Source organism: Cyrtonyx montezumae, unplaced genomic scaffold (genome assembly GCF_038088225.1).
Source record: "Cyrtonyx montezumae isolate F1298 unplaced genomic scaffold, pur_monq_1.0 scaffold_44, whole genome shotgun sequence".
In the NCBI taxonomy this organism is placed as follows: domain Eukaryota; kingdom Metazoa; phylum Chordata; class Aves; order Galliformes; family Odontophoridae; genus Cyrtonyx; species Cyrtonyx montezumae.
In genome coordinates, this window is record NW_027072050.1 from 860,710 (window position 1) to 873,399 (window position 12,690).

A 12,690-nucleotide genomic window follows, 5' to 3' on the forward strand; every position below is an offset into this window, starting at 1 on the left:
CCCCATAGGGGCTGTAAGCTCGCTTATGTCACTGAGCAGCCATTCTCTACCATCTTCAAAGGGTCTTGGACTGGGTGACCAGACAGGTAGATGAGGGAAAGGCTGTTGATGTAGTCTACCTGGACTTCAGCAAGGCCTTTGACACGGTCTCCCACAGTATTCTCCTAAAGAAACTGGCAGCCCGTGGTGTGGACAGGTTCACTCTTCTCTGGCTGGAGAACTGGCTGGAGGGCCGTGCCCAGAGGGTAGTGGTGAATGGAGTTAAGTCCAGCTGGCGTCCTGTTACGAGTGGTGTCCCCCAAGGGTCAGTTTTGGGGCCCATCTTGTTTAATATCTTTATTGATGACCTAGACGAGGGAATTGAGTGTACCCTCAGTAAGTTTGCAGATGACACCAAGTTGGGAGGATGTGTCAAACTGCCTGAGGGTAGGGAGGCCCTTCAGAGGGATCTGGATAGGCTGAACAGCTGGGCTGAGCTCAATGGGATGAGGTTCAATAAGACCAAGTGCCGGGTCCTGCACTTTGGCCACAATAACCCCATGCAATGCTATAGGCTTGGGGCAGAATGGCTTGAAGAATGGAGAGAGGAAAAGGACCTGGGGGTGTTGGTTGATGCTCGGCTCAACATGAGCCGGCAGTGTGCCCAGGTGGCCAAGAAGGCCAACGGCATCCTGGCCTGTATTAGAAATAGTGCAGCCAGCAGGAGCAGGGAGGTGATCATCCCCCTGTACTCAGCTCTGGTACGGCCGCACCTCGAGTATTGTGTTCAGTTTTGGGCCCCTCACTACAAGAAGGACATTGAGGCCCTGGAGCGTGTTCAGAGAAGGGCAGCAGCGCTGTGTGGGGTCTGCAGCACAGGGCTATGAGGAGCGGCTGAGGGAGCTGGGATTGTTTGGGGTGGAGAAGAGGAGGCTCAGAGGAGACTTTATTGCACTCTCCCACTTCCTGAAGGGGGGTTGTGGTGAGGAGGGGGTGGGACTCTTCTCCCTGATAAATAACGACAGGACGAGAGGGAATGGCCACAAGTTGCGCCGGGGAAGATTTAGATTAGACCTGAGGAAGCATTTCTTTTCTGAAAGAGTGGTCAGGCACTGGAATGGCCTGCCTAGGGAGGTGGGTGAGGCACCGTCCCTAGCGCTGTTCAAGAAGCGTTTAGATGAGGTGCTAAGGGATTTAATTTAGTAGTTGGGTAGAGATAGTGATAGGAGGATGGTTGGACTAGATGATCTTGTAGGTCCTTTCCAACCTTATGAACTTATGAACTTATGAACTTATGGAGATGAGGAGAAGCCGCATCCACATTCAAGGGATACTTTAAGCAGCAGAATGAACCTCTCACTCAAGGCAGAGATCTGAAGCAGAGGGAAAATACTGTCTAGCTTTTAGTGGTGTTCCACCGTCCTTTCCTTGCTTAAACTAACTTTCTTCTATTTGATGTGCAATGCTGTCCCAAGCAAAGCTCTCTGAATGCAGGACTCTGGCCATGGGACAGAGTTGCCGCAGAGGATGGTGGCACAGCACATTGTGTGATTCTCAAGGACCTGCATACCTGAGATGAGAAAGCTTGCTCTCATTTCGGCCTCTGAATCGTGTAGCATCCCCTGCTTGTAGGAATGTTGTGGATAGCGTTACCCAAGAGGTGCACAAAATGAAGGAAGCCTGCTCTGACACTGGGATTGGCATAGACCAAAGTTGGAAGACAGATCAGGGAATGTTGTTTTGTTGGCCAGCTTAACAAGCTCCTAAGCAGGTATACTAAAGATAAGACTTGGGACTAACAATGCTGTTAGGAACAATTTGGTCCCAGTTTCTAGCATAGGACTCCAGACTCCTGAACTCCATATATTAATTAATGTGGTTAGGTGAAAACCCTTGTGATTCATCTAGTCATGTACTGCAGAACAGACAACCTATGGGGTTGCATGTCTCACTGTCACTCTTCAGTAAGAAAGTTCCCATCGGATGAACCTCCATTTTGTCAGGGAACTTTCACTATGATGTTGGTGACACAAGCAATTCCTGTGTCAGCCACATCTAATACAAGCAGTCTTAACAGCAGAGCTTTACTAAACTCCATCAATGAAAACAACTCTGTTTTCCGCAGTGATGTGGTTCAAGAGATGTTGAGTTTTTTTATGTTGTAAGCTGAGCACCAGCGGCCAGCAGATGGTTTGGAATGTATCCCTCTACTCAGGGAAACTTTGGATCCATTGCTGATCAGTAAAGATCTGGGGGATAGTTTAATCCTATCAGTGGGTGTTCTTCCCTCTCATATCCCAGTCTGATGCAGGCACTGGTTAAGCCTTCAGACACAGTACCTGTCAAGGAGGGAGAATGTCACATCAGAGGTAGACCTGCTTATTCTATAGTTTCTGTCTCACATCAATTAATCTGGTGTGGGTATAATGTGTTCATCAGTGTTAATATGCACTAGAGGGATCGGTGCAGTATGTAAAAATTGCACTGGGATGTGTTCCTGCTGGTGTTCTATAAGCTGTGTGTTTCCAAGCAGGAGCAGCACTTCCTTGATCCTCTTATCGCTTGGCTGTGGGGCTAATGATCTAAGGGCAGTGCCATTCAGAGGATCTGAAAGAATCTATATGCCTTCTGTTTAAAATTGTTTTTGACAAGACACGCAAAAAGTTTATGGAAAACCCTGGACTGAGAACCTGATCAGTATGTCCTTGTACGGATAAATGAAAGTTAAATGGCAGGAAGTTCACACATGGTCTGTTGGCACATCAGAGACAAGATTTCTGTAAAATCCATCAGGTAAAGGGCAGGAACATTGAGGTTCAAGAGTTTGCCTGCTATGCTAAGCCAATACAAACTAGTGAAAGTGATGAAGAGTTCAGAACACCTCACAGTCCTGAGAAACTGAAAGTAGTGCACACAGAGAAAGACAAACTTAACTGCATACAACAAAGATTTGTATACATGCGAGTGTGTGAATATATCCACACCCTTATGGATACACATACCCTATAACAATGACTTAAAGCCATTCAGGGAATTGAGCTGTTCTCGGAAAAAGTTGGATTGATGATTAGTAGCAAAGACAAATGTAATGCCTGAAATTATGGGGCAAGAGCAAATGCAAACATCATTATGTCACTGCCTAAGTAGTTTTGTCCAAGTTGCTCCCCCTTAACTTCTGGAGTGATTAAGCAACTACATTCTGAAGAGGATCCAAAGTGAACACAGCAGAGAAAATTGCTCAAAAAAAACCCCAAAAACCTTACATTGATTAATTATTCTGTGTTCAATGCAGAGTCTGAATGCAATGTGATTGAATGCAAAGCCTGCCTGTAATGCCCATGAAGAGGCTCAGACGGTATGCTGGACAGATAACTCTGCAATAAGCAGCATGGCATCTCCTCCCAAACAGGAAAGAAGTTTGGGAAGACCATTGCTGTCCATCAAACGTCTTGTTCACAAAGCCACTGTGCGAAGGTGGGCGAACTGAATGACCTCTCCATGTGTGTTTTAGGTAGTAGTCATCTACCCAGCAACAGGATTTTCCTCATGATGGATAAAGCTGGAGCTGTGCTCGAACTAAATCCAACTTTTCAGAGGCTTAACGCAGTTTCTGACACTTCCTCACAGAGAGTAAAACCTGCTCCTCCTCAAAGGGATAGAAGAGCCCTGATCTTCACCTCGGCCTTTTTGCAGTGCTTATGAAGAAAAATGATGACAAATATAGCAGTTTTTTAGAAAAGATGTTTTAAGCCCTACAGGTGGAGTGAATCCCAGAGCCATGGGAACTTCGGCTTTTCCGAAGGAGAAGAAATGATTCAGTGAAGCTGTAAAGGCAGAAGGTCAGTCAGTGCAGTTCTGAAATTCTCGTGGTAAATGCAGCTCCTCCCCAATAGTCACATTCTTGTTCTTACCCTCTCTGGCTATTTTAATAGGAGTTTGGCAAAACAGAGACTGAGGTTCCTTTGCAAGTGAAAATGTTTTATTTCTGTCTGAATTATCATAACTGCATGCACTGTAAACTTTTTATTATGAAGCATTATCTGGGTTAGGAACACAACCCACTGCAGTACCTTAGGAGCTCTCTCAGCCTGCAGTGTGCCAGGACTAACATTATCACCCAGAGAAGTGGTGTCTCTATTGGATGTTGAGTGGTAACAGCAGCCAGATATTGAACGGCTTTGCAAGGTTTTACAGTTTTCTGCACTTCCCAAGCAGCTTACAGGGCTAGGTGGTAGTGCTGGAAGCTGTGTGGTGTCCAAACCTAGGCGATGCCCAGACTGTGGTGTGCCTCTTTGCTGGAGAATTGGATCATGCCCGGTGCACACAACATGCAGAGCATTCAGCTGAAAACACTTAGCATGTCTATGAGAACCGTAAATTTCATGGGTATGCAACGTGGCTGAATTTGCTCCAGTTTGCATGGAATTCTCTGTCCCAAAGCGGACATGTCCTACAAACTGAGGCAAACACTTATACTGAATTGGTGTGAGAATAATTACCCATTATGTGAGAATAAAAACAGTAATTACATTTTGAACTTCAGCACGTATTCTGATACGCTCATCCATCACAGAAAATTGTGTTTCCAAGTATGAAAGCTGGTGAAACCTGTAAGAAACAGCAAACATGCTCTTATCATGGAGGCAACTTTAATTATAGACACCACTGTGCTGTGCTTCTCTAATGAACACATGGCACTGACATAGTGGGTGGTGTGACCTAGTTCAGGGAAGTGATTTAGCAAGAATTTACCTCAGAAAGTTACGCTCACTAGACCTTAAGAACCAGCAGGTCACAGTGTGTTCCCTATTCATGTTCTAATTAGAGCTCATACTTCTCTGGCATCATTAACATAAGAGAGGAAAAGTAGCAGTTTCATGCTATCAGAGTTTGGAGGCCAGATTCTGATTTAATTTACCTTTGAGTAAGTGTATAATAATAGCAGGTGATTCTAGCACTTTACTATGTCAATAAAAAGTAAACTCCACCCATACCAACTTTACAGTTCCTGTGACTTTTAGAAATTAATTACAAGAGTTATCTGTACCCTGTGAGCTTGTCAACTTGCTGATATAACTAGAATCTATTTTGGGTGCATGCCATTAAGATACTATAAATGCCGTGCTTTCTGATTAGTACTATTGTTAGGTCAGCATTTCTAAAGGGACGTGGCCTAAAAGTCACCATGACTTTGACAAATTAAATATTTTTTTCCACAGCAGAGCACTCTCTCCCTCTCTCTCTCAACACCACCCTATTTGAAGGCTTTTTTACTTCTGAGACTGTAATTTGGATGAGCTCAGGCCCTGCTTCCATCACCTCACGCCTCATCCATCCGTTCCATCCATTTGCCATAACATTGAGTTCAAAACTGTCTCAGACATCACCACTGCAGTATTCACTTCACCCCTAGTTTTCTAGTCAAAGAAATGTGAAAATAGCTATTCTGACCCAAAGCAATGACCACTACTCCCTCTATGCTGTGTGAAGCTGTTGTGCTAGCACCGTCCCTGCTGCCCGTAAAGACTGATGTCACTGACATGATGCTCAGATTGAAATGTGGAGACTGAGAAGTACAAACCTGGCACAAACTAGGCTCAAACTTCTCTGTCTGGCTGGCCACCTGTTTGACATCATGTCAAAGTTAACTGACCTAAAACTTTGAGCAGCGTCATAAGATTTTTGTCTACAGATCCCTATGACTTGCTTTGGATCTCTATATCAAGTCAGTCAAAATCATGTACCATTGTACATGCAGAAGCCCTGCAAGCCTTCTTCTTTTCAGGGACAGGAACAGGATGTGGCAGTTGAGTGGGCTGAGCTCCATGAGTTTCTTTCAGTCCCCTTCTCAAGAGGGCTGAGGTCCTTCAGAATCATGGGCTGGTCCTCCAGCTCGTTGAATACTCTCCCACCCAGTTTGCCATCACCTACAATCTTGCCAAAGGTACCATCCATCCTACATCCTGAGTTGCTGATGGAGATAATCCCAGCAGCAACCCTGTGGAAAATCAGCTATAACCAGGTGCTAGCAAGTCATCTAATTCCCTTCTGATTACAGATAATATCGCTGTGTCATTTTCTTCCTTTTATTTATTTTTTAATCTTTTATTTTTCTTAGTCTTAGATCTTGATCTGAGTCTCACCATATATCTGTAGAGTGGCCAAAGCAGTTAATGCAGTGGAAAATTCTCAGTGTCATCCTAATCATGGTAACAATGCAGTGCTTTTTTAACAGTTTAAAAAGACAAATAGATCTGGAGTGTCTTTCCTGACGTATTTCGTATTTTTTTTCTGCTGACTTTAACTATATTCCTATGGTCTCTGTAAGGTCCAAAGGCTGAAGCAGAAGTATTCAAAAACCATAGATGGTAAAACTCTTGAGTTGGTTCTAGTTCTTTTCCCTTTTGATTTTATCCCTATGGAGTATCTTCATCCTTTCTCTTTGGCTCCTTTCCTGTGCTCTGACTTCTGTTAAAATAGTAATAATAATAATAACAATGACACCATTCCAGCATGTGATTTTATTCCTCCTTAAAAGTATAGAAATGCAACTCTTATTCATGAGAAGTATCTTCATCACTGAGGTTTTCTGCAGACATGCATGCACGTGCACCCAGACACACAGCAGCACAGAGGTCATGGCAGTCTGGTGAAGTTCCCCTGATTGTAAAAAGGGAAAGATAACCCCCATTTTCAAGAAGAAAAAAAAAAAAAAGATCTAGGGAACTACACAGAACGTACCTCTGTGCCTGGCAAGACCATGGAGCAGATCCTCCTGAAGGCCCTAATAAGGCACATGGAAAATGAAGAGGTGGTTGGTGGTAACCAACATGGCTTCAACAAGGGTAAGTCATGCCTGGCAAAGTCAGTGGCCTTTTATGGTGGAGTTACAGCATCAGTGAATAAAGGAAGAGCAACTGATGTAATCTACCTGGACTTGTGCAAAGTGTTGGACACTGTTCCACATGACATCCTGGTTACCAAATTGGAGAAAAATGGACTAGATGGATGGAGTACTGGATATGGCATTGCCTGGATTGCACTCAGAGAGTTGTGGTCAGCAGCTCAGTGTCCAGGTGGAGATTGGTGATGAGTGGCATTCTTCAGGGATCAGTGCTGAGACATCTTCTAACTTTTTTGTAGGCGACATGGACAGTGGGATTGAGTGCACCCTCAGCAAGTTTGCAGATGACACCACACTGAGTGGTGCAGTTGACATGATAGAGGGAAGGGATGCCATCCTGTGGTACCTGGGTAGGCTAAAGAGGTGAGCCCATGCCAACCTCATAAAGTTGAAGAAGGCCAAGTGCATGGTCCTGTGCCTGGGTTGGGGAAATCTCAAGCCCAGATGTGGGTTGGGTGGAGAATGGCTTGAGAGCAGCCCTGAGGAGAAGGATTTGGGGGTGTTGGTGGATGAAAGACTCAGTGTGAGCTGGCAATGTTCACTCGCAGCCCAGAAGGCCAACTGTATCCTGGGTTGCATCAAGTGTGACCAGCAGGGTGAGGGAGGTTTTTCTGCCCTTCTGCTTTCATGAGACCCCACTTGGAGTCCTGCATTCAGTTTGGGGCCCTCAGCATAAGAAGGACACAGAGCTGTTAGAGTGGATCCAAAGAATGGTCCCAAGAGGGCTGGAGCACCTCTGCTATGGGGACAGGCTGAGAGAGCTGGGGTACTTCAGCCTGGAGAAGAGAAGGCTTCAGGGTGACCTTCTAGAAGCCTTCCAGTACCTGGAGGGGGCCTACAGAAAAGCTGTGGAGGGATTTTTTATACTGGCATGTAGCAACAGGATGCTCCCACCCTGGAAGCATTCAAAACCAGGCTGGGTGGGACCGTGAGCAGCCTGGTCTAGAGGGAGGTGTCCCTGCCTATGGCAGGATATTGGAACTGGATGATCTTAATGATCTCTTCCAACCCAAACCATTCTATGATTCTGTTAAATACAAGCTCACCTCTACACAGTGATACTAGTATACTTGTACATATGCTCCTGCACAAGTATTCATGCATGCACACACACACTCATGGAGAAATACAGTACCTCAACTCTCTTAGTGCCTTCAATAAAAGAAGAGTCAGTTTTGTAAGTGTTGCATGCAGTTGTAGCTGGCCCAGACATTGCTAAAATTAAATGTCACGTCTCTTTCTAGGTCTCTGGTGCTGTATTCACTTGTGCTCGAGTGTGCACCATGCCATGGAAGCTCTCTTGCAGGGGGAACATCACTGTCCTCCACAGCAGGACTGTCTTCTCAGAATGTGCCACTGGATCAGGCAGTTGCCTCTGTTCTCAGAAGACTTGCTATCCTACTCTTCCCCACTGGGTGAGTATTATTCAAGGGTTGTAACTTCCTGGAGTCAGAGCCAAGACTATGATCCCCCAAATGATATCCATTGCCAGGGTGTCTCATGTGATGTGGTGCAATGCCTGCCATGACCTCTTCAACTACTCCAAGATACAAGGGTAGCTTGGGTTTCACCCATCTGCCTTATGACCACAAAACTCCTATGACTGAATCATCTGCAAGAAGAGTTGGCTGGCAAGCTTAGCAGAGTACCAAGAAGGGTCATATACACCTGAGACCTGGTGTTAGCCCCAGATTAGATCTCTCTTTCTTTTTGCTCTACATCAGTCACACAAGAGATTTACACCTCCCGTTGCCATCAGTTGGTTGTTTTCATTGCTGGTCACTGTTGCTGTACAGATGGATGGTATCTGCCTCACCCTGGACATGACCAGGGCCATTTGTTTCTGGTTTGCAGCTGTGACCTCAGTGTCAGAAATGAGAAAGTGGTGTGGTGGTTCTTCCCTGGGCTCATCAGGAGCAGGAGGCCATCAGCACAAGGAAGGGGAACCTGTTGCTTCAGAGATGCTCATGGCTTTTGAGACAGAATGGAAGGCAAAAACAAGGCCTGCCATAGAGACAGATCAAGCCTGTGACTGTGAGATGTTGTTTCACCCAACACATGTGGTGGATGATGGGAAGCAGTGCAGGGAGGGTTGGTCTCATTGGCCTGGCTTTAAAGGTGGCACTGTGTCTTCTGCTCTGCAGGGGTTTGACCACATCCAGGTGGCAGCCAGTTCCACCCTCGGGCATTAGAGATAATGGCAATCTTTGTCTTCATATAAGCAATGGTGGAAGATATCTTGTGGAAATGCAGCAGCAATCTCCTTTGTACCTCGTCAGCAGCAGCTCTAGAAGGCATTGGCAGAGGCTGCTGAAGGCATGCCAGAGTAGTTCTCAGCTATTTTGGATGCCTTATGTTCTGCATGTCTTGCCATCCATGCTAGACATCTGAGGTACTAATGGCAGAGGAGTAATGGGCCATACAGGCAAGGTGTGTGGCCTCCCCAAAGCCCCTCCTTTCTGGAGCAGGAGCAGGCTAGGCAGGCAATGTGGAAGCCAGGCTGCCTTCCCTCCCTTCTTCTAGGGATCATCTCCCAGAGAACTTCAGCCTCCCTGTACCTTTGTGCATCTGAGCACTGGTCAGCCATCCAGATCTGCTGTTGGCATCACTGGGTTGCCACAAAGCAGGTTTCATCTTTTGGAATTTCTGGGATACTGTCCTGTTTCCTGGTGGCACACAGCTCAGCTCATTGGGACATCACTCTTGGGTCTGCTCAGAACCCGGTTTTCCTAAGCCATCACGTAGCCCTCATCTGCAGCTGCGATATGATCACCAGCACCCACTAGGTGGTGGCCCAGCACAACATAAAGAGGCTTCCTGGGCCCTGAGCAGCAGGCCAGGAATCATTTGGCTTGAGGGACTTCAGGAATGTGCTGAAGCACAAGACCAGTGGGCATGTGCCTTAGGGTGGCTCGTGGTCTGTAGCACCCGTGTGTAATTCTCCATGAACTTGAATCCAGCTCACAGGATTTGACTCTCTGAACCCTCTGATCCAAAGCTGGAGTCTGTGTGCATTCTCTTCATTGCTCTGGGTGGGTTCTGTGTAATGCTGTCAGAAAGGATGAGCAGGAGCCTCAGTTATTGCAGCTGTTCAGGGGCTGAACTTAACGGCTTAGAACCTTCACTGAGCTCCCTGCATTGCTGGGAGACCCTGGAGTTTGTGCCTGTGCCTATTTTATGATTCTAGGATTCATGTCCAGAACGAGCTGTGCATGTAAAGGGGAAGAAGACTTGGACTGGTTCTCACTGGAACCACCTTCCTGTCTGAAGAGGATCAGTGTACAAAAACATGTACCACCACATTTGTGTCATTGAATCCCGAAGGTGTATGCATACAGCCCCAGCCTTGAGACCAGCAGTGGAGTTTTACGGCAGCCCTCATCCTTCTGAACACAACCACTAGATGGGGAAGCAAGCACTTCGTTTTACAGGATCTCTTACTCAGAAATTTCACTCCCTTGATTTTGGCTGTGCTCATGTGATGTCCCGAAACACCGCATTCTTGCCTCTCTCTCTGTCATCTCTAAATGTCTACCTTAGAGGCCCACTATACAGCATCAGTCTGTGGGATTTCAGCCCACCAGGGTTTGCTGGAGCTGCACTAGTCCCCCAAAGAAAGATCTTGAATCTGGAGGCACACAGTGCACAGTTGGCAGGAGGGTGGCTTCCAGGAAAGGGATTTAACATTGCAGGTACATTTGCAAACAAACAGTACCTGTAGTCTCTTCTCTGTCTTCTATACAGATATGATGTAGTCTGGAACATTTTTGCACGTGATAGAAGCAGTCAAGGCCTGTCTTAGCTTCATGACATACTTCTTTAAAATGACATTAAAATCAAATATTAAATTAGAAACAAAAGATACAGATATATGCTGTAGTGTATATTATGGCAGGAATAAAAGCTTTAGGGTGTGATGCCGTTGTGCTTGATAATCAGTGTTTGCTCAGAATGACAAGGTCATCAGCTGTGATGGCTTTCATCATGACACTTTTGTGCATTGTGAATGTTTTAGTGGAAAATCTCTTGTGTGAATTCCACTGTTTATTCTAGGTGGCACATTTCTCCAATAAGATCATAGGAGGCACTGTTCAAGAAGTCTGTGTATGTGTATGTGTATGGATGTTGCTTCACATGTTGGAGTTGGGCTGCTGATGGAGCTGGAAGGGCTGCAGGTGGTGTGGTTGCAATGGAGGCAGGATGTGAACAGAACCAAGTAACTGTGGCAGGTTCCCTCACAGCCCTTCACCGAGCGGGCAGGAAACTGAGGGGATGGGTTTCTGCAAATTAGCTGCAAAGCAATTATGATTGGAGATCCACGACCTGTCCAGAGTTAGGAGAGGTTTGTTCCAACTGCCCTGCATCCTGCTGACATCTGCCAGCCCAGACAAAATTTTCCCTTAGGGCTCTCCCTTATCACAATAGTATCTACAAAACTGGACTGGACCCAACAAGAGACATGGAGCATTCACCAATCAGAACAGCCTGCTACGGAGATTACACCCCAAAAACATGGGTTTTAACCCTACACCCCTGAACAAAGCAGTGAGATGGTTCTTATTGCAGCAGGGAAAATATATATATATATGTATGTATTTCGGAGTCACATTCAAGTAAAATTGATTTATCTGCTGAAACAGCACTGGCAACTTGGACTATTCTCATGTTTTTCTAAGGTGACCATTCTCTGAGGATACAAAAAATGACACCTACAAGGAGCTTGGGCTGTTCGCCCTCAGTGTTTGCTCACTATTTTTTCTGCAGTGAGCTTCACATTTGTGTTAGAACATATCCCTGAAAGGAAATATCCAATTCTGGCACACAGTACACTGAATTAAAGGAATTCTCAATGCCCCAGTATGTGACAGGTGCTAAAAATTGTTGTTCTTAAAGGTAACTGTTGTGAATATATCTTCAACACCTGACTGTAGAATTTTATTCTGTACATGATCTAAATTAATATTCTCTCTCTTTAATGATTTCTGGTAGCACTTGACTACTTCAAGCCAATGCCTTAAGCTCTTCTGGAGTGACTGAATTCCCAAGGAGCCTAAAAATAACCTTCTGCATACTGTGATCATACCTAGGGTTTCTAGAGGATTGCAGCAGTGCTGTGGACAAGCAGTGCTTTCAGGGTGAGGGCTCAGTGTGCACTCCACCACACACTAGACTGGCTGCACAAACCATGGATGTGAGATGCTCTTTTCTGTTCAGATATTAAGGGAGATTTAAGCAATTACAGCTTAGAAGGAAATGAGAACTGAATGCCTGTGTCTAACTGCTGTGTAATTAAGAATTGGTATTTCTCATTTGAGTTTTGTGGTTTTGCTGAGTTCGGGTAAGACTCAAGTTATCTTTATCTTCTAAGCCTTTCTCTACTTGTCTCTTTACTACTCAGGGAAGCTCTCAAAGACTGCACTGCACAAAAGCATACCTGAGATCCTGATTTCTCACTTAACACAGGGTTTTGCAGGATAGGCTGCAGCTAGCCCAGTGTGTTGCAAAAAAAATTGTGCACAAGAACTTCCAAGCACTTATGATCTGTTTACCTCTTGCACAACTTCTTCAGAGCTGAGGTGCCCCTGCAACTCCATAGAATCACTGAAATACATTAAGAGGTTGAAATATTGAAAGAAATGTGGGCAATACCCCCATGCACTGCATGTAGGCTGTGTGTGAACCACACAGTGCAGCACTGGCTGAGCATTGTAGGAGTGCATTCCCAGCACAGAACTGCAGGGCTCATGCAGCTCTGTGCAGTGCACAGCCGTGCAGCTTGGCTGTCCTGGCCAGCAGGCATGGCAAGG